We start from the raw sequence: 20,000 nt of genomic DNA, 5'->3' as shown, positions 1-20,000 counted from the left end.
GCACACCTTGGCTGGGTTGCGCACCCTTTGTGCGCTCCAAGGTGCGCACGAAGTCGGAGCTCGGTTTGCCCCGGGTGCGCACCTTCGCCAGGGTGCGCACCTTGATGCGCACGCCTTGGCTGGGCTGCGCACCTTGGTGGGCGCCATGGTGCGCACCTTTCGTGCGCTCCAAGGTGCGCACGAAGTCGGAGCTCGGTTTGCCCCGGGTGCGCACCTTGGTGGGCGCCATGGTGCACTCCGAGGTGCCCAAGATTGGTGCGCACCAAGGAGCGCTCCGAAGTGCGCTCCAAGGTGCGCAGGTGCGCGCGAAGTCGAAAGTTGGGTTAATTGTCCGGTTTGCCTCGGGTGCGCACCTTGCGTGCACCTTCGCCAGGGTGGGCGCCTTGGTGCGCACACCTTGGCTGGGCTGCGCACCCGGGCGCGCACACCTTGGCACCCGCGTTTCCTTCATTTTAAATTTTTTTTTTTTACAATCTCTCAAGTGGGAAATTCTATAATCTCAACTTTTTTTGCCTTTTCAGGAAACTTTTGAATGGAGCGCATCATTGGTGCGCTCCGAAGTGTGCTCCAAGGTGCGCACCTCTGGTGTGCTCCAAAGCTCTCTCCAGCTGCGTGCACCTGCCCCGGCCGCGCACCCGGCCCCGCCCAGCTTCGCTCACCTGTCCCGGGCGTCTGGTGCGGAACCTTAGAGTAAGAAACATCACCGTGCACCTTGGCCAACGTGCGCGACTCGACCGAGCGCGCACTGGCCGAGGTGCACACCGATTTCACCTGGGTGCGCGCGCAGCACCTCGGGCGCACCGGGGTGCGCGCACAACGCCCGGGTTGCACCGTGGCCTGTGTGCTCGGGGCGCCTCGGGTGCGCGCTCGGTGTCGCCCCCGCGCGCGCGGTAGTGCGGGCAGCGCACCCCGGCCCGGCCCGGCCCCGACGAGAACGCAAACGGGCAAAAGGTTTATTCAAATAGCATTGCGACGCCCGGCGAAAAACTAAAAAAGGGTGCAACACCGGGACTTCCCGGGAGGTCACCCATCCCAGTACTACTCCGGCCCAAGCGCGCTTAACTGCGGAGTTCTGATGGGATCCGGTGCACTAACGCTGGTATGATCGCACCCGTTATGAGCTTGTCGCAGTGTGTACTTAGCAAACCGCGACCCACGTGCGAATCCACCCCGGCCACCCACCCCCGTCGAGGTGCACACCCTCCCTCGCGAAGTGCGCCCCGTTCGCCAAGTGTGAGCCCTGCCCGGGTGCGCGCACCTTGCTAGGGCGTCGGGTGTGCACCCGGCCCGGCCTACGTGCGTGCACCTGGACGGGGCGTCGTGTGCGTGCAGTGTCCCGTCTGCAACGCGGTGCCCACACACCACCTCGGGCGCAACGACCTGCGCTCACATGTGGGCCGAGTGCACCTTGGTGCATGTTCGGGGCGCCTCAGGTGCACGCTCGATCTTGCCCCGGTGCACCAAGGCGCTCGGTTTGCCCCGGGTGCGCACTTGGTGCAAGGTGGGCACCCAAAATAGGGATCAAGCACCAAAACACAAGTTTCGGGATGCAAAATGGGACCCAAGGACCACAAATGCGTTCCAAGACCCATGATGGGTCCACGAGAACAAAAATGTGTTCCGAGACTTAATAAACAAATATTGGGTTTTAGGAGAAGAAACATGCTCTGATGCCCAAAACGAGAATCGACCCCGAAAAGGCCACAGGCCAAAAGTGGGATGCGAGACAAAAAAAAATGGGACCCGAGGACCAAAATTGGGTTCCCAGGTCGAAGACAGGGCAACCGGACAAGAAACGACCTCTAAGGCTCGAAATGAGTCCCGACGACTAAAACTTGACAAGAAGCACCCATCAGGCACCCAACTCGACACCCATGGGATGCCGACCCACCCGGGCTTCCACCTAGCACACCTTGGCACCCACCCACCCTCGCACCCAACCTCGCACCCAACTTAGCACCTTTGAACCCACATTGGCACTCACCCTGACCCTGGCACCTTGGAACCCACATTGGCACTCACCTTGACCCTGGCACCCACCTTTGCACTCACCTTGGGACCCACCCTGGCTCCCACCTCGGCACCCACCCAGACACCCACCTTGGTTCCTTGGCACCCACCTTGGATCCTTGGCACCCACCCCGACACCCACCTTGGCACGCAACTTGGCTACTTGCCACCCACCTTGGCTCCTTGACGCCCACCCCGACAACCACCCCGTGACCTACCCTGGCTAGGGTTGGTGCACACCCACCCTGGTGCCCACCTTGGCACCCACCCCATGACCCACCTTGGCACGCACCTTAGTACCCACCCCGTTACCCACCCTAGGACCCACCCCGTGACCCACCTTGGCCAGGGTGGGTGCCTTGGTGCGCACAACTTGCCTGGGCTGCACACCAGGGCGGGCTCAAGATGGCACCCGCGTTCCGTTTTTTTCACTATCTTTCAAAACGGAAATTTTAAAATCTCGTTTTTTTTTTTTTTTTGCCTTTTCTGGAAATTAGTGAAGGCAGCGCATCAAAGGTGCGCAATGCTGGTGCGAACCCGGGAGCGCTCCGATGTGTGCTCCAAGGTGCGGCGTGCACGAAGTCCGAGCCCGGCTTGCCCCGGGTGCGCACCTCGCGTGCACCTTCGCCGGGGTGAGCACCTTGGCTGGGTTGCGCGCCCTGGTGCGCACCAAGGAGCGCTCTGAAGTGTGCTCCAAGGTGCGGCGTGCACGAAGTCGGAGCTCGGTTTGCCCCGGGTGTGCACCTCGGGTGCGCACCTCGCGTGCACCTTCGCTGCGGTGGGCACCTTGGCTGGGTTGCGCGCCTTGGTGGGCACCATGCAGTGCACGAAGTCGGAGCCCGGTTTGCCCCGGGCGCGCACCTCCGCCAGGGTGGGCACCTTGGTGCGCACAACTTGCCTGGGCTGCGCACCAGGAAGGGCTCAAGATGGCACCCGCGTTCCGTTTTTTTCACTATCTTTCAGAACGGAAATTTTAAAATATCGTTTTTTTTTGCCTTTTCTGGAAATTAGTGAAGGCAGCGCATCAAAGGTGCGCAACGCTGGTGCGAACCTGGGAGCGCTCCGATGTGTGCTCCAAGGTGCGGCGTGCACGAAGTCGGAGCCCGGTTTGCCCCGGGTGCGCCCTGGTGGGCACCATGGTGCGCACCAAGGAGCGCTCCGAAGTGTGCTCCAAGGTGCGGCCTGCACGAAGTCGGAGCCCGGTTTGCCCCGGGTGTGCACCGCGGGTGGGCACCTTGGTGCGCATGCCTTGCCTGGGCTGCGCACCAGGGCGGGCTCAAGATGGCACCCGCGTTCCGTTTTTTTCACTATCTTTCAAAACGGAAATTTTAAAATCTCATTTTTTTTTGCCTTTTCTGGAAATTAGTGAAGGCAGCGCATCAAAGGTGCGCACCTCGCTGCCCACCACGGTGCGCAACGCCGGTGGGCACCCGGGAGTGCTTCGAAGTGTGCTCCAAGGTGCTGCGTGCACGTTGTCGGAGCCCGGTTTGCCCCGGGTGCGCACCTCGCGTGCACCTTCGTCGGGGTGGGCACCTTGGCTGGGTTTGCCCCGGCTGCGCTCCGAAGCGGGGTTATTGGAGCGCCGCCTCTTTTTTTGTCGGAGCGTTTGGTGGGGTTTCTCGCATTGGCTCTTCCCAGGCCCGGTTGCCACCCTGGCGCGCACGAAGTCGGAAGTAGGGTTAATTGCCCGGGTGCGCACCTTTGCCAGGGTGGGCACCTTACCTGGGCTGTGCACCCGGGCGGGCTCAAGATGGCACCCGCGTTCCGTTTTTTTCACTATCTTTCAAAACGGAAATTTTAAAATCTCCTCTTTTTTTTGCCTTTTCTGGAAATTAGTGAAGGCAGCGCATCAAAGGTGCGCACCTCGCTGCCCACCTTGGTGTGCTCTGAGGTGCGCACCCGGGAGCGCTACGAAGTGTGCTCCAAGGTGCGGCGTGCACGTTGTCGGAGCCCGGTTTGCCCCGGGTGCGCACCTCGCCTGCACCTTGGCCGGGGTGGGCACCCTGGCTGGGTTTGCCCAGGGTGCGCTCCGAAGCGGGGTTACTGGAGCGCCCCCTCTTTTTTTGTCAGAGCGTTTGGTGGGGTTTCTCGCATTGGCTCTTCCCAGGCCCGGTTGTTGGGTGCGCTCCCACCCTGGCGCGCGCGAAGTTGGAAGTTGGGTTAATTGCCCGGGCGCGCACCTTCGCCAGGGTGGGCACCTTGGTGCGCACACCTTGGCTGGGCTGCGCACCAGGGCGGGCTCAAGATGGCACCAGCATTCCCTTTTTCTCACTATCTTTCAAAACGGAAATTTTAAAATCTCGTTTTCTTTTGCCTTTTATGGAAATTAGTGAAGGCATCGCATCAAAGGTGCGCACCTCGCTGCCCACCTTGGTGTGCTCCGAGGTGCCCACCACGGTGCGCTCCGAGGTGCCCACCACGGTGCGCAACGCCGGTGCGAACCCGGGAGCGCCCCGATGTGTGCTCCAAGGTGCGGCGTGCACGAAGCCGGACCCCGGTTTGCCCCGGGTGCGCACCTCGCGTGCACCTTGGTGCGCACACCTTGGCTGGGTTGCGCGGCCTGGTGGGCACCATGGTGCGCACCAAGGAGCGCTCCGAAGTGTGCTCCAAGGTGCGGCGTGCACGAAGTCCTAGCCCGGTTTGCCCCGGGTGCGCACCTTCGCCGCGGTGGGCACCATGGCGTGCACGAAGTCGGAGCCCGGTTTGCCCCGGGTGCGCACCTCGCGTGCACCTTCGCCGGGGTGGGCACCTCGGCTGGGTTGCGCGCCCTGGTGCGCACCAAGGAGCGCTCCGAAGTGTGCTCCAAGGTGCGGCGTGCACGAAGTCGGAGCCCGGTTTGCCCCGGGTGCGCACCTTCGCCGCGGTGGGCACCCTGGTGCGCACCATGGCGTGCACGAAGTCGGAGCCCGGTTTGCCCCGGGTGCGCACCTCGCGTGCACCTTCGGCGGGGTTGCGCGCCCTGGTGCGCACCAAGGAGCGCTCCGAAGTGTGCTCCAAGGTGCGGCGTGCACGAAGTCGGAGCCCGGTTTGCCCCGGGTGCGCACCTCGCGTGCACCTTCGGCGGGGTTGCGCGCCCTGGTGGGCACCATGGTGCGCACCAAGGAGCGCTCCGAAGTGTGCTCCAAGGTGCGGCGTGCACGAAGTCGGAGCCCGGTTTGCCCCGGGTGCGCACCTCGCGTGCACCTTCGCCGCGGTGGGCACCATGGCGTGCACGAAGTCGGAGCCCGGTTTGCCCCGGGTGCGCACCTCGCGTGCACCTTCGCCGGGGTGGGCACCTCGGCTGGGTTGCGCGCCCTGGTGCGCACCAAGGAGCGCTCCGAAGTGTGCTCCAAGGTGCGGCGTGCACGAAGTCGGAGCCCGGTTTGCCCCGGGTGCGCACCTCGCGTGCACCTTCGCCGCGGTGGGCACCATGGCGTGCACGAAGTCGGAGCCCGGTTTGCCTCGGGTGCGCACCCCGCGTGCACCTTCGCCGGGGTGGGCACCTCGGCTGGGTTGCGCGCCCTGGTGCGCACCAAGGAGCGCTCCGAAGTGTGCTCCAAGGTGCGGCGTGCACGAAGTCGGAGCCCGGTTTGCCCCGGGTGCGCACCTCGCGTGCACCTTCGCCGCGGTGGGCACCTTGGCTGGGTTGGGCACCATTGAGCGCTCCGAAGTGTGCTCCAAGGTGCGCACCATGGCCCTCCAAGGTGCGCAGCATGGCGTGCACGAAGTCGGAGCCCGGTTTGCCCCGGGTGCGCACCTCGCGTGCACCTTCGCCAGGGTGGGCACCTCGGTGCGCACACCTTCTCAATGTTTTCTTGCCTTTTCTGGAAATTGGTGAAGGCAGCGCATCAAAGGTGCGCACCTCGGTGTGCTCCGAGGTGCGAACCCGAGAGCGCTCCGAGGTGCCCACGAAGTCGAAAGTCGGGTTAATTGCATTGTTTTCCCCGGGTGCGCTCCGAGGTGCGCAACATCGGTGCGCACCAAGGAGGGCTCCGAAGTGTGCTCCAAGGTGCGCACGATTCGGAGCTCGGTTTGCCCGGGGTGCGCACACCTTGGCTGGGTTGCGCACCCTTTGTGCGCTCCAAGGTGCGCACGAAGTCGGAGCTCGGTTTGCCCCGGGTGCGCACCTTCGCCAGGGTGCGCACCTTGATGCGCACGCCTTGGCTGGGCTGCGCACCTTGGTGGGCGCCATGGTGCGCACCTTTCGTGCGCTCCAAGGTGCGCACGAAGTCGGAGCTCGGTTTGCCCCGGGTGCGCACCTTGGTGGGCGCCATGGTGCACTCCGAGGTGCCCAAGATTGGTGCGCACCAAGGAGCGCTCCGAAGTGCGCTCCAAGGTGCGCAGGTGCGCGCGAAGTCGAAAGTTGGGTTAATTGTCCGGTTTGCCTCGGGTGCGCACCTTGCGTGCACCTTCGCCAGGGTGGGCGCCTTGGTGCGCACACCTTGGCTGGGCTGCGCACCCGGGCGCGCACACCTTGGCACCCGCGTTTCCTTCATTTTAAATTTTTTTTTTTTACAATCTCTCAAGTGGGAAATTCTATAATCTCAACTTTTTTTGCCTTTTCAGGAAACTTTTGAATGGAGCGCATCATTGGTGCGCTCCGAAGTGTGCTCCAAGGTGCGCACCTCTGGTGTGCTCCAAAGCTCTCTCCAGCTGCGTGCACCTGCCCCGGCCGCGCACCCGGCCCCGCCCAGCTTCGCTCACCTGTCCCGGGCGTCTGGTGCGGAACCTTAGAGTAAGAAACATCACCGTGCACCTTGGCCAACGTGCGCGACTCGACCGAGCGCGCACTGGCCGAGGTGCACACCGATTTCACCTGGGTGCGCGCGCAGCACCTCGGGCGCACCGGGGTGCGCGCACAACGCCCGGGTTGCACCGTGGCCTGTGTGCTCGGGGCGCCTCGGGTGCGCGCTCGGTGTCGCCCCCCGCGCGCGCGGTAGTGCGGGCAGCGCACCCCGGCCCGGCCCGGCCCCGACGAGAACGCAAACGGGCAAAAGGTTTATTCAAATAGCATTGCGACGCCCGGCGAAAAACTAAGAAAGGGTGCAACACCGGGACTTCCCGGGAGGTCACCCATCCCAGTACTACTCCGGCCCAAGCGCGCTTAACTGCGGAGTTCTGATGGGATCCGGTGCACTAACGCTGGTATGATCGCACCCGTTATGAGCTTGTCGCAGTGTGTACTTAGCAAACCGCGACCCACGTGCGAATCCACCCCGGCCACCCACCCCCGTCGAGGTGCACACCCTCCCTCGCGAAGTGCGCCCCGTTCGCCAAGTGTGAGCCCTGCCCGGGTGCGCGCACCTTGCTAGGGCGTCGGGTGTGCACCCGGCCCGGCCTACGTGCGTGCACCTGGACGGGGCGTCGTGTGCGTGCAGTGTCCCGTCTGCAACGCGGTGCCCACACACCACCTCGGGCGCAACGACCTGCGCTCACATGTGGGCCGAGTGCACCTTGGTGCATGTTCGGGGCGCCTCGGGTGCACGCTCGATCTTGCCCCGGTGCACCAAGGCGCTCGGTTTGCCCCGGGTGCGCACTTGGTGCAAGGTGGGCACCCAAAATAGGGATCAAGCACCAAAACACAAGTTTCGGGATGCAAAATGGGACCCAAGGACCACAAATGCGTTCCAAGACCCATGATGGGTCCACGAGAACAAAAATGTGTTCCGAGACTTAATAAACAAATATTGGGTTTTAGGAGAAGAAACATGCTCTGATGCCCAAAACGAGAATCGACCCCGAAAAGGCCACAGGCCAAAAGTGGGATGCGAGACAAAAAAAAATGGGACCCGAGGACCAAAATTGGGTTCCCAGGTCGAAGACAGGGCAACCGGACAAGAAACGACCTCTAAGGCTCGAAATGAGTCCCGACGACTAAAACTTGACAAGAAGCACCCATCAGGCACCCAACTCGACACCCATGGGATGCCGACCCACCCGGGCTTCCACCTAGCACACCTTGGCACCCACCCACCCTCGCACCCAACCTCGCACCCAACTTAGCACCTTTGAACCCACATTGGCACTCACCCTGACCCTGGCACCTTGGAACCCACATTGGCACTCACCTTGACCCTGGCACCCACCTTTGCACTCACCTTGGGACCCACCCTGGCTCCCACCTCGGCACCCACCCAGACACCCACCTTGGTTCCTTGGCACCCACCTTGGATCCTTGGCACCCACCCCGACACCCACCTTGGCACGCAACTTGGCTACTTGCCACCCACCTTGGCTCCTTGACGCCCACCCCGACAACCACCCCGTGACCTACCCTGGCTAGGGTTGGTGCACACCCACCCTGGTGCCCACCTTGGCACCCACCCCATGACCCACCTTGGCACGCACCTTAGTACCCACCCTGTTACCCACCCTAGGACCCACCCCGTGACCCACCTTGGCCAGGGTGGGTGCACCCACCCTGGTGCCCACCTTGGCACCCACCCATCCTAGCACCCAGCCTGTGACCGGGCTTGGAACCCAACCTTGCACCCGTCTTGGCCAGTGTGGGTGCGCACCCATCCTGGCACCCACGTTGTGACACACCCTTTAACCCACGCACCCTAGCAGCCACGTTGGCACCCACCTTGGAACACAACCTAGCAACTTGGCACCCACCCCGTGACCCACCTTGGCATCCACCATAGCAGTCGCCCACTTGGCACCCACCTTGGAACCCAAGTTGGCACCCACCTCGGCACCCACCTTGACACTTGTGGACCCACCTTGCCACTCACCCTAGCATCGACCCATCCTAGCACCCACCCTGGCACCTTTGCACCCTAGCACTCACCCATCCTAGCACCTAACCTGTGACCCACCTTGACACTCACCCTCGCACCCACCTTGGAACCCAACCTAGCACCCACCCACCCTGACACCAACCCTAGCACCTACCCACCCTTGCACCCACCCTGTGACCCATCTTGGCACCCACCCATCCTACCACTCAACCTATCACCCACCTTCTCACCCACCTTGGCATCCACCTTAGCACCCACCCACACTGGCACCTTGGCACCCACCTCGGGCAAGGTGGGTGCACACCCACCCTGACACCCAATTTAGAACCAACCGAGCATGTTACCCACCTTGGCACCCACATTGCAGCCCACCCTAGTACCCACCCTATGACCCACATTGGCATCCACACCCTAGCACCCAGGCACCTCGACACCCGCCTTGACACGCACCCTAGCACTAAACCTGTGACCCACCTTGGAACTCACCCTAGAACCCACCCACCCTGTGAACCACCTTGGCATCCACCTTAGCACCCACCCACCTTGGCACCCACTCTAGCACTCACCCATCCTAACACCCAACTTGTTACCCACCTTGGCACCCGCCCTCGCGTCCACCTTGAAACCCACCCTAGCACCCACCCACGCAGGAGCCCACCTTGGCACCCAACCTAACACCCACGCATCCTGGCACCCAACTTGTGACCCACCTTGGAACCCACCCTAGTACCCACCTTTGAACCCACTATATCACCAACCCACCTTGGCACCCACCCTATGACCCTCTTTGGAATCCACCCTAGCACGCACCCACCCTGGCACCCACCATGGAGCGCACCCTAGCACCCACCCACCTCGGCACGCACCTCAACACCCACCTTGGTGTGCGCACTGCGCCAACCTCTCAAAGACCCTATGTGGTGCGCTCCAAAGTGTACACCTTTGGTGCGCTCCAAGGTGCGCACCTTTGGTGCACACCGAGGTGCACACCAAAGTGTGCACCGAGGTGAGCACCAAAGTGCACTCCAAGGTGCACACCAAGGCGTGCACCTTTGGTGCGGTCAATGCAAACGAATTCGGAAGTTGGGGTCGATGTCCTAATCGCTGCTGCAGACTACACGTATGAGAATCGGACAAATAGCTTTATATAGGGGAGGTGTTGCGTTTGATGGGTCGACTCCCCTGGTTGTGTGCACTGCACCAACTTCAAAGACCCTGTCTTGTTTAAGAAGTCAAAAGTTGGGGTGGATGTCCTAATCATTGCTGCAGTCTACGCATGTATGAGAATCAGACAAATAGCTTATATAGGGGAGGTGTTGCATTCGGTGGGTTGACTCCCCTGGTTGTGCGCACTGCGCCAACCTCAAAGACCCCGCATAGCAGAAGAAGTCGGAAGTCGGATTTTGGTGAGCACCAAGGCGTGCACCTTTGGTGCGGTCAACGCAGACGAATTCAGAAGTTGGGGTGGATGTCCTAATCGTTGTTGCAGGCTACACATGTATGAGAATCAGACAAATAGCTTATATAGGGGAGGTGTTGGGTTTGATGGGTCAACTCCCTTGGTTGTGCGCATTACGCCAACCTCAAAGACCTTGTTTTCGTTAAGAAGTCAAAAGTTGGGGTCAATGTCCTAATGGCTCCTGTAGGCTACACATGTATGAGAATCGGACAAATAGCTTATATAGGGGAGGTGTTGGGTTTGATGGGTCGACTCCCCTGGTTGTGCGCATTACGTCAACCTCAAAGACCTTGTTTTCGTTAAGAAGTCAAAAGTTGGGGTCGATGTCCTAATTGCTCCTGTAGACTACACATGTATGAGAATCAGACAAATAGCTTATATAGGGGAGGTGTTGGGTTTGATGGGTTGACTCCCCTAGTTGTTCGCATTACACCAACCTCAAAGACCTTGTTTTCGTTTAGAAGCCGAAAGTTGGGGTCGATGTCCTAATTGCTCCTGCAGGCTACGCATGTATGAGAATCAGACAAATAGCTTATATAGGGGAGGTGTTGGGTTTGATGGGTCGACTCCCCTGGTTGTGCGCATTGCGCCAACCTCAAAGACCCTGCATTGCGGATGAAGTCGAAAGTCAGAGTTTGGTGTGCTACAAGGTGTGGTCGAAGGTGCTCACCTAGGTGTGCACCTTTGGAGCGCAGGAAAAGTGCCCTCCAAAAGTGCGCACCTTTGGAGTGCACAAAAGTGCCCTCCAAAAGTGCGCACCTTTGGAGCGCACAAAAGTGCCCTCCAAAAAGTGCCCTCCAAAAGTGCGCACCTTTGGAGCGCACAAAAGTGCCCTCCAAAAAGTGCCCTCCAAAAGTGCGCACCTTTGGAGTGCAGAAAAGTGCCCTCCAAAAAGTGCCCTCCAAAAGTGTGCACCTTTGGAGTGCACAAAAGTGCCCTCCAAAAGTGCGCACCTTTGGAGCGCAGAAAAGTGCCCTCCAAAAAGTGCCCTCCAAAAGTGCGCACCTTTGGAGCGCAGAAAAGTGCCCTCCAAAAAGTGCCCTCCAAAAGTGCGCACCTTTGGAGCGCAGAAAAGTGCCCTCCAAAAAGTGCCCTCCAAAAGTGCGCACCTTTGGAGCGCAGAAAAGTGCCCTCCAAAAAGTGCCCTCCAAAAGTGCGCACCTTTGGAGCGCACAAAAGTGCCCTCCAAAAAGTGCCCTCCAAAAGTGCGCACCTTTGGAGCGCACAAAAGTGCCCTCCAAAAGTGCGCACCTTTGGAGCGCACAAAAGTGCCCTCCAAAAGTGCGCACTTTTGGTGCGCACCAAGGCGCTGGTTCGGTCGTTGCAGGCGAGTTCGGAAGTTGGGGTCGATGTCCTGAGCGGAGGTGCAAACTACACAGGTGTCGGAATCGGACAAATAGCTTATATAGGGGAGGTGTATGCTTCGATGGGTCGACTCCCCAGGTTGAGCGCACCGCGCCAACCTCAAAGACCCTACGGTATGGATGAAGTCGGAAGTTGGGTCCGATGACCGATTCGATTAGTAGGTATGCTCATGAGGTCGGAATTTGGGTCCGATGACCTGCCATGTGCAGGAAGGCGAATGTTGGCACTGTGCGTTGCAAGGTGCACACCAAGGTGCTGGTGCGGTCTTTTTAGTCGAGTTCGGAAGTTGGGGTCGATGTCCTGATCGGAGGTGCAAGCTACACAGGTGTGGGAATCGGACAAATAGCTTATATAGGGGAGGTGTATGCTTCGTTGGGTCGACTCCCCGGGTTGAGCGCACCGCGCCAACCTCAAAGACCCTACGGTATGGATGAAGTCGGAAGTTGGGTCCGATGACCGATTCGATATGTAGGCATACTCGCGAGGTCGGAATTTGGGTCCGATGACCTGCCATGTGCAGGAAGGCGAATGTTGGCACTGTGCGTTGCAAGGTGCGCACCAAGGCGCTGGTTCGGTCGTTGCAGGCGAGTTCGGAAGTTGGGGTCGATGTCCTGATCGGAGGTGCAAACTACACAGGTGTGGGAATCGGACAAATAGCTTATATAGGGGAGGTGTATGCTTCGTTGGGTCGACTCCCCGGGTTGAGCGCACCGCGCCAACCTCAAAGACCCTACGGTATGGATGAAGTCGGAAGTTGTGTCCGATGACCGATTCGATATGTAGGCATACTCGCGAGGTCGGAATTTGGGTCCGATGACCTGCCATGTGCAGGAAGGCGAATGTTGGGACTGTGCGTCGCAAGGTGCGCACCAAGGCGCTGGTGCCGTCGTTGCAGTCGAGTTCGGAAGTTGGGGTCGATGTCCTGGTCAGAGGTGCAAACTACACAGGTGTGGGAATCGGACAAATAGCTTATATAGGGGAGGTGTATGCTTCGATGGGTCGACTCCCCGGGTTGAGCGCACCGCGCCAACCTCAAAGACCCTACAGTATGGATGAAGTCGGAAGTTGGGTCCGATGACCGATTCGATACGTAGGCATATTGGCGAGGTCTGAATTTGTGTCCGATGACCTGCCATGCGCAGGAAGGCGGAATTTGGGTCCGATGACCGAGTTGATGGCGTGCCATGCGCAGAAAGGCGGAATTTGGGTCCGATGACCGAGTTGATGTTGATGGCCCGCCATGCACAGGAAGGCGGAATTTGGGTCCGATGACCGATTTGAAGGCGTGCCATGCGCAGAAAGGCGGAGTTTGGGTCCGATGACCGAGTTGATATTGATGGCCCGCCATGCGCAGGAAGGCGGAATTTGGGTCCGATGACCTGACATACGCATGGAGTCCGACTCGGGGGCCGATGTTCGATTCGATGACTTGCATTGTGGGTAAAGTCGGAAGTTGTGGTCTTTGACCCGATTCGATGACCAGACTTCGGCTGCTTGAGAATCGGACAAATAACTTATATAGGGGAGGTAGTGTTCTCGAGCATCCTCCCCCCGTGCCCGTTTATGTCGATTGATGCTGGTGCTCGACTGGTTGGAGCGCTCGGATGCAAAAATCTTGCACCAGGATTTATCGATTGTGATGGACACGGCAAGTCTCCTGATTGCTATGCAGGAGCTCATCGTGAATCTCTATGCGGCCTTGGTATGGACTCGACCTGCGGAATGGTTCGGCAATGGTAGTCGCTCCAACACGTCCTTGCAATGGCCACAGAGGTGATTCGACTAGAGCTCCAGTCTAGCTTTTGGGTTGCTTGGCGGACTGGTATAGCCGCGATCGAGTTCCGGCCATGAACGTTTTAGATAGCTCTTGGGCTTTCTGGGATGGAAGTCGGAAGTTTGGGCTGTTGTCCGATTTGATGACCATTCTTCGGATGTGTGAGAATCGGACAAATAACTTATATAGGGGACTGTGTTGTCTCACGCAGCCCCCTCCGTGCCCCTCTATCTCGACCGATGTTGGTGCTTGAAAGGGTTGGGATCGCTCGGATTTATAAACGTGCACCACCATTTGTCGAGTGTGAGGGACGCGGCAGGTCTCCTAAATGCTATACGGGCGCTCTCTGAGAATCTCTATCCGGCCTCGACACAGACTAGTCTTGCTGAATGGTTTGGCACTGGTAGTCGATCCAACACGTCGTTGTTGTGGCCGCCTAGGCGATTCGATTCGAGCCCCCGTCTAGCTTTTGGGTTGCTTGGCGGATTTTGCCCTATCCGCAAGTGAGCTCGGTCCCTAAACGTTCGAGAAACCCGATTGCTATGCGCCGACTCTCTTTCTTGCGAGCCTCCATCTAGCTTTTGGGTCTCTACGGAACGGAAGTCGGAATCTGGGACCGTTGTTTGATTCGACGAGGCAGACTACGGTTGTGCGAGAATCGGACAAATAACTTATATAGGGGAGGTGTTGACTGGAGCATTCTCCCCCGTGCCCCTCTAACTCGACCAATGCTGGCGCTCGAACGGTGGTAGCGCTCGGATTTTCGTTGAGCGCCAGCATTGGTCGATTTAGAGGGGCATGCGAGATTCCCGAATGCTATGCGAGGGCTCTAACGGAAATGTCTATTGGTTTCGGTATGGATGCAATTGCGAGTGGTTCGGCAAAGGTAGTCGTTCCGATGCGTCCATGTCGTGGCCAAATCGATAATTCGATTTGAGCCCTCGTATAGCATTTGGGTCTCTCGATGTGATTCCGCATTCCAGTCCCTTTGGGCACTGCTTGAGCCGCATCCCAGGGGGTTCCCTTCCCAATAATCTGCCTCGCAACCCGATTGCTATGCGGTGAGGCTCCTCGGCCGCCTCGGAACTATCTGTGTATCAGACGCATCGCGGGATAAGGGGTTGGCAACGGTAGTCGCCCCAAGCGCGTCCGATGCTTGGACCATTCCGAGGCGGCCCTGAAGCCTCTTCCGTCTAGCCGTTGGGTCCTTCTCGCCGCATCCCTTGCCTCGCACCCCGATTGCTATGCGGTGAGGCTCCTCGGCCGCCTTGGAACTATCTGTGTATCAGACGCATCGCGGGATAAGGGGTTGTCACTGGTAGTCGCCCCAAGCGCGTCCGATGCTTGGACCATTCCGAGGCGGCCCTGAAGCCTCTTCCGTCTAGCCGTTGGGTCCTTCTCGCCGCATCCCTCGACTCGCACCCCGATTGCTATGCGGTGAGGCTCCTCGGCCGCCTTGGAACTATCTGTGTATCGGACGCGTCGCGGGATAAGGGGTTGTCACTGGTAGTCGCCCCAAGCGCGTCCGATGCTTGGACCATTCCGAGGCGGCCCTGAAGCCTCTTCCGTCTAGCCGTTGGGTCCTTCTCGCCGCATCCCTCGCCTCGCACCCCGATTGCTATGCGGTGAGGCTCCTCGGCCGCCTTGGAACTATCTGTGTATCGGACGCGTCGCGGGATAAGGGGTTGTCACTGGTAGTCGCCCCAAGCGCGTGCGATGCATGGACCATTCCCAGGCGGCCCTGAAGCCTCTTCCGTCTAGCCGTTGGGTCCTTCTCGCCGCATCCCTCGCCTCGCACCCCGATTGCTATGCGGTGAGGCTCCTCGGCCGCCTTGGAACTATCTGTGTATCGGACGCGTCGCGGGATAAGGGGTTGTCACTGGTAGTCGCCCCAAGCGCGTCCGATGCTTGGACCATTCCGAGGCGGCCCTGAAGCCTCTTCCGTCTAGCCGTTGGGTCCTTCTCGCCGCATCCCTCGCCTCGCACCCCGATTGCTATGCGGTGAGGCTCCTCGGCCGCCTTGGAACTATCTGTGTATCGGACGCGTCGCGGGATAAGGGGTTGTCACTGGTAGTCGCCCCAAGCGCGTCCGATGCTTGGACCATTCCGAGGCGGCCCTGAAGCCTCTTCCGTCTAGCCGTTGGGTCCTTCTCGCCGCATCCCTCGCCTCGCACCCCGATTGCTATGCGGTGAGGCTCCTCGGCCGCCTTGGAACTATCTGTGTATCGGACGCGTCGCGGGATAAGGGGTTGTCACTGGTAGTCGCCCCAAGCGCGTCCGATGCTTGGACCATTCCGAGGCGGCCCTGAAGCCTCTTCCGTCTAGCCGTTGGGTCCTTCTCGCCGCATCCCTCGCCTCGCACCCCGATTGCTATGCGGTGAGGCTCCTCGGCCGCCTTGGAACTATCTGTGTATCGGACGCATCGCGGGATAAGGGGTTGTCACTGGTAGTCGCCCCAAGCGCGTCCGATGCTTGGACCATTCCGAGGCGGCCCTGAAGCCTCTTCCGTCTAGCCGTTGGGTCCTTCTCGCCGCATCCCTCGCCTCGCACCCCGATTGCTATGCGGTGAGGCTCCTCGGCCGCCTTGGAACTATCTGTGTATCGGACGCGTCGCGGGATAAGGGGTTGTCACTGGTAGTCGCCCCAAGCGCGTCCGATGCTTGGACCATTCCGAGGCGGCCCTGAAGCCTCTTCCGTCTAGCCGTTGGGTCCTTCTCGCCGCATCCCTCGCCTCGCACCCCGATTGCTATGCGGTGAGGCTCCTCGGCCGCCTTGGAACTATCTGTGTATCGGACGCGTCGCGGGATAAGGGGTTGTCACTGGTAGTCGCCCCAAGCGCGTCCGATGCTTGGACCATTCCGAGGCGGACCTGAAGCCTCTTCCGTCTAGCCGTTGGGTCCTTCTCGCCGCATCCCTCGCCTCGCACCCCGATTGCTATGCGGTGAGGCTCCTCGGCCGCCTTGGAACTATCTGTGTATCGGACGCGTCGCGGCATAAGGGGTTGTCACTGGTAGTCGCCCCAAGCGCGTCCGATGCTTGGACCATTCCGAGGCGGCCCTGAAGCCTCTTCCGTCTAGCCGTTGGGTCCTTCTTGCCGCATCCCTCGCCTCGCACCCCGATTGCTATGCGGTGAGGCTCCTCGGCCGCCTTGGAACTATCTGTGTATCGGACGCGTCGCGGGATAAGGGGTTGTCACTGGTAGTCGCCCCAAGCGCGTCCGATGCTTGGACCATTCCGAGGCGGCCCTGAAGCCTCTTCCGTCTAGCCGTTGGGTCCTTCTCGCCGCATCCCTCGCCTCGCACCCCGATTGCTATGCGGTGAGGCTCCTCGGCCGCCTTGGAACTATCTGTGTATCGGACGCATCGCGGGATAAGGGGTTGTCACTGGTAGTCGCCCCAAGCGCGTCCGATGCTTGGACCATTCCGAGGCGGCCCTGAAGCCTCTTCCGTCTAGCCGTTGGGTCCTTCTCGCCGCATCCCTCGCCTCGCACCCCGATTGCTATGCGGTGAGGCTCCTCGGCCGCCTTGGAACTATCTGTGTATCGGACGCGTCGCGGGATAAGGGGTTGTCACTGGTAGTCGCCCCAAGCGCGTCCGATGCTTGGACCATTCCGAGGCGGACCTGAAGCCTCTTCCGTCTAGCCGTTGGGTCCTTCTCGCCGCATCCCTCGCCTCGCACCCCGATTGCTATGCGGTGAGGCTCCTCGGCCGCCTTGGAACTATCTGTGTATCGGACGCGTCGCGGGATAAGGGGTTGTCACTGGTAGTCGCCCCAAGCGCGTCCGATGCTTGGACCATTCCGAGGCGGCCCTGAAGCCTCTTCCGTCTAGCCGTTGGGTCCTTCTCGCCGCATCCCTCGCCTCGCACCCCGATTGCTATGCGGTGAGGCTCCTCGGCCGCCTTGGAACTATCTGTGTATCGGACGCGTCGCGGGATAAGGGGTTGTCACTGGTAGTCGCCCCAAGCGCGTCCGATGCTTGGACCATTCCGAGGCGGACCTGAAGCCTCTTCCCTCTAGCCGTTGGGGCTTTCTCGCCGCATCCCTCGCCTCGCACCCCGATTGCTATTCGGTGAGGCTCCTCGGCCGCCTTGGAACTATCTGTGTATCGGACGCATCGCGGGATAAGGGGTTGGCAGTGGTAGTCGCCCCAAGCGCGTCCGATGCTTGGACCATTCCGAGGCGGCCCTGCAGCCTCTTCCGTCTAGCCGTTGGGGCCATCTCGCTGCATCCCCCACCTCGCACCACGATTGCTATGCGGTGAGGCTCCTTGGCCGCCTCGGAACTATCTGTGTATCGGACGCATCGCGGGATAAGGGGTTGTCACTGGTAGTCGCCCCAAGCGCGTCCGATGCTTGGACTATTCCGAGGCGGCCCTGCAGCCTCTTCCGTCTAGCCGTTGGGGCCATCTCGCCGCATCCCCCAGCTCCTCGGCCGCCTCGGAACTATCTGTGTATCGGACGCATCGCGGGATAAGGGGTTGGCAGTGGTAGTCGCCCCAAGCGCGTTCGATGCTTGGACTATTCCGAGGCGGCCCCGCAGCCTCTTCCGTCTACCCTTTGGGGCCATCTCGCCGCATCCCTCGCCTCGCACCCCGATTGCTATGCGGTGAGGCTCCTCGGCCGCCTGGGAACTATCTTCGTATCGGATGCATCGCGGGATAAGGGGTTGTCACTGGTAGTCGCCCCAAGCGCGTCCGATGCTTGGACTATTCCGAGGCGGCCCTGTGGCCTCTTCCGTCTAGCCGTTGGGGCCATCTCGCCGCATCCCTCACCTCGCACCCCCATTGCTATGCGGTGAGGCTCCTCGGCCGCCTTGGAACTGTCTTCGTATCGGAAGCATCGCGGGATAAGGGGTTGTCACTGGTAGTCGCCCCAAGCGCGTCCGATGCTTGGACTATTCCGAGGCGGCCCTGCAGCCTCTTCCGTCTAGCCGTTGGGGCCATCTCGCCGCATCCCCCACCTCGCACCCGGATTGCTATGCGGTGAGGCTCCTCGGCCGCCTTGGAACTATCTTCGTATCGGACGCATCGCGGGATAAGGGGTTGTCACTGGTAGTCGCCCCAAGCGCGTCCGATGCTTGGACTATTCCGACGCGGCCCTGTGGCCTCTTCCGTCTAGCCGTTGGGGCCATCTCGCCGCATCCCCCACCTCGCACCCCGATTGCTATGCGGTGAGGCTCCTCGGCCGCCTTGGAACCATCTTCGTATCGGACGCATCGCGGGATGAGGGGTTGTCACTGGTAGTCGCCCCAAGCGCGTCCGATGCTTGGACCATTCCGAGGCGGCCCTGAAGCCTCTTCCGTCTAGCCGTTGGGGCCTTCCCGCCCCATCCCTCGCCTCGCACCCCCGATTGCTATGCGGTGAGGCTCCTCGGCCGCCTTGGAACCATCTGTGTATCGGACGCATCGCGGGATAAGGGGTTGGCACTGGTAGTCGCCCCAAGCGCGTCCGATGCTTGGAGCATTCCGAGGTGGCCCTGAAGCCTCTTCCGTCTAGCCGTTGGGGCCTTCCCGCCCCATCCCTCGCCTCGCACCCCGATTGATATGCGGTGAGGCTCCTCGGCCGCCTTGGAACTATCTGTGTATCGGACGCATCGCGGGATAAGGGGTTGGCACTGGTAGTCGTCCCAATCGCGTCCGATGCTTGGACCATTCCGAGGCGGCCCTGCAGCCTCTTCCGTTTAGCCGTCGGGGCCTTCCCGCCGCATCCCTCGCCTCGCATCCCGATTCCTATGCGGTGAGTCTTCTCGGCCGCCGCGGAACTATACCTGTTATTGCTACTGCATCCTTCGGCTGGTAACCTCCTCTGCCGCCTTGGAACGTTCTCTTTGTCGGACGCGTCGCGGGATAAGGGGTTGGCACTGGTAGTCGCCCCAAGCGCGCCCGATGCATAGACCGCTCCGAGTTGACCTTGCTTTCAGCCTCTCACATGCATAGACCTCTCTGAGTCGACCCTGCAGCCTCTCACGTTTAGCCTTTGGAATCTCGCCTCACAACATGATTGCTATCCTTGATGCATCCCTTGCCTCGAGCCCTGATTGCTTTCTTGGCTGCATCCCTCCTCTCCTCACAGCCCGGTTGTCATCACTGCTTCATCCGTCGCTTCATGCATTCTGGCTGCTGGGCCCTTCCCACCGCACACCTCGATTGCTATCTCTTCTGCATCACACACCCCGATTGCTATCTCTGCTACATCCCTCGGCTCTCACTTCTGCATCCTTCGCCTCCCACCTCGATTGCTATCAATGCTGCATCCGTAACCTCACACCCCGATTGCTATGCGGGGAGGCTCCTTGGCCGCCTTGGAAATTTCTGTGTGTCGGACGCACCGCGGGATAAGGGGTTGGCACTGGTAGTCGCCCCAAGTGCGCCCGATTCTTAGACCGCTTCGAGGTGACCTCGTAGCCTCTTTCGTCCAGGCTTCCTGCCTTCAACGCCCTTTTTACACCTCGATTGCTATGCGCGGGCTCGTTGGCGTCTATCACCTCTCTGCGAAGAGTGGCACGATGATTGTTGGGGTAAATCGTAGCAGTCCGATCTCTGGCCTTGGGCCATTGTGAGGGCTGATCGATTTCCTGTGCGCATCTCGTGTTCGCCCAGTAACAGACTCGACGACTTGTAATCGGTCTTGTTCCCGATTGTTCCTGGAGGTAGTCTTCGGAACTCTTGGATT

General features: G+C 60.4%; 2 non-coding genes across 2 annotated transcripts; both read right to left on the bottom strand.

Moving 5' to 3' along the window:
* Window positions 1-994: 994 nt before the first annotated feature.
* On the bottom strand, window positions 995-1,113 carry LOC131865308 (5S ribosomal RNA). Its single transcript, XR_009364036.1, has one exon. It is a non-coding gene; the product is annotated as a 5S ribosomal RNA (ribosomal RNA).
* A 5,916-nt stretch (window positions 1,114-7,029) lies between these two features.
* LOC131865307 (5S ribosomal RNA) lies at window positions 7,030-7,148 on the bottom strand. The gene has a single exon (XR_009364035.1). It is a non-coding gene; the product is annotated as a 5S ribosomal RNA (ribosomal RNA).
* Between the last annotated feature and the right edge of the window lie 12,852 nt (window positions 7,149-20,000).

The sequence above is a fragment of the Cryptomeria japonica genome, unplaced genomic scaffold, assembly GCF_030272615.1.
Source record: "Cryptomeria japonica unplaced genomic scaffold, Sugi_1.0 HiC_scaffold_108, whole genome shotgun sequence".
NCBI classification, from domain to species: Eukaryota; Viridiplantae; Streptophyta; class Pinopsida; order Cupressales; family Cupressaceae; genus Cryptomeria; species Cryptomeria japonica.
The sequence above is the reverse complement of the archived record's forward strand: the minus strand, read 5'-3'. Positions and strand labels throughout refer to the sequence as shown.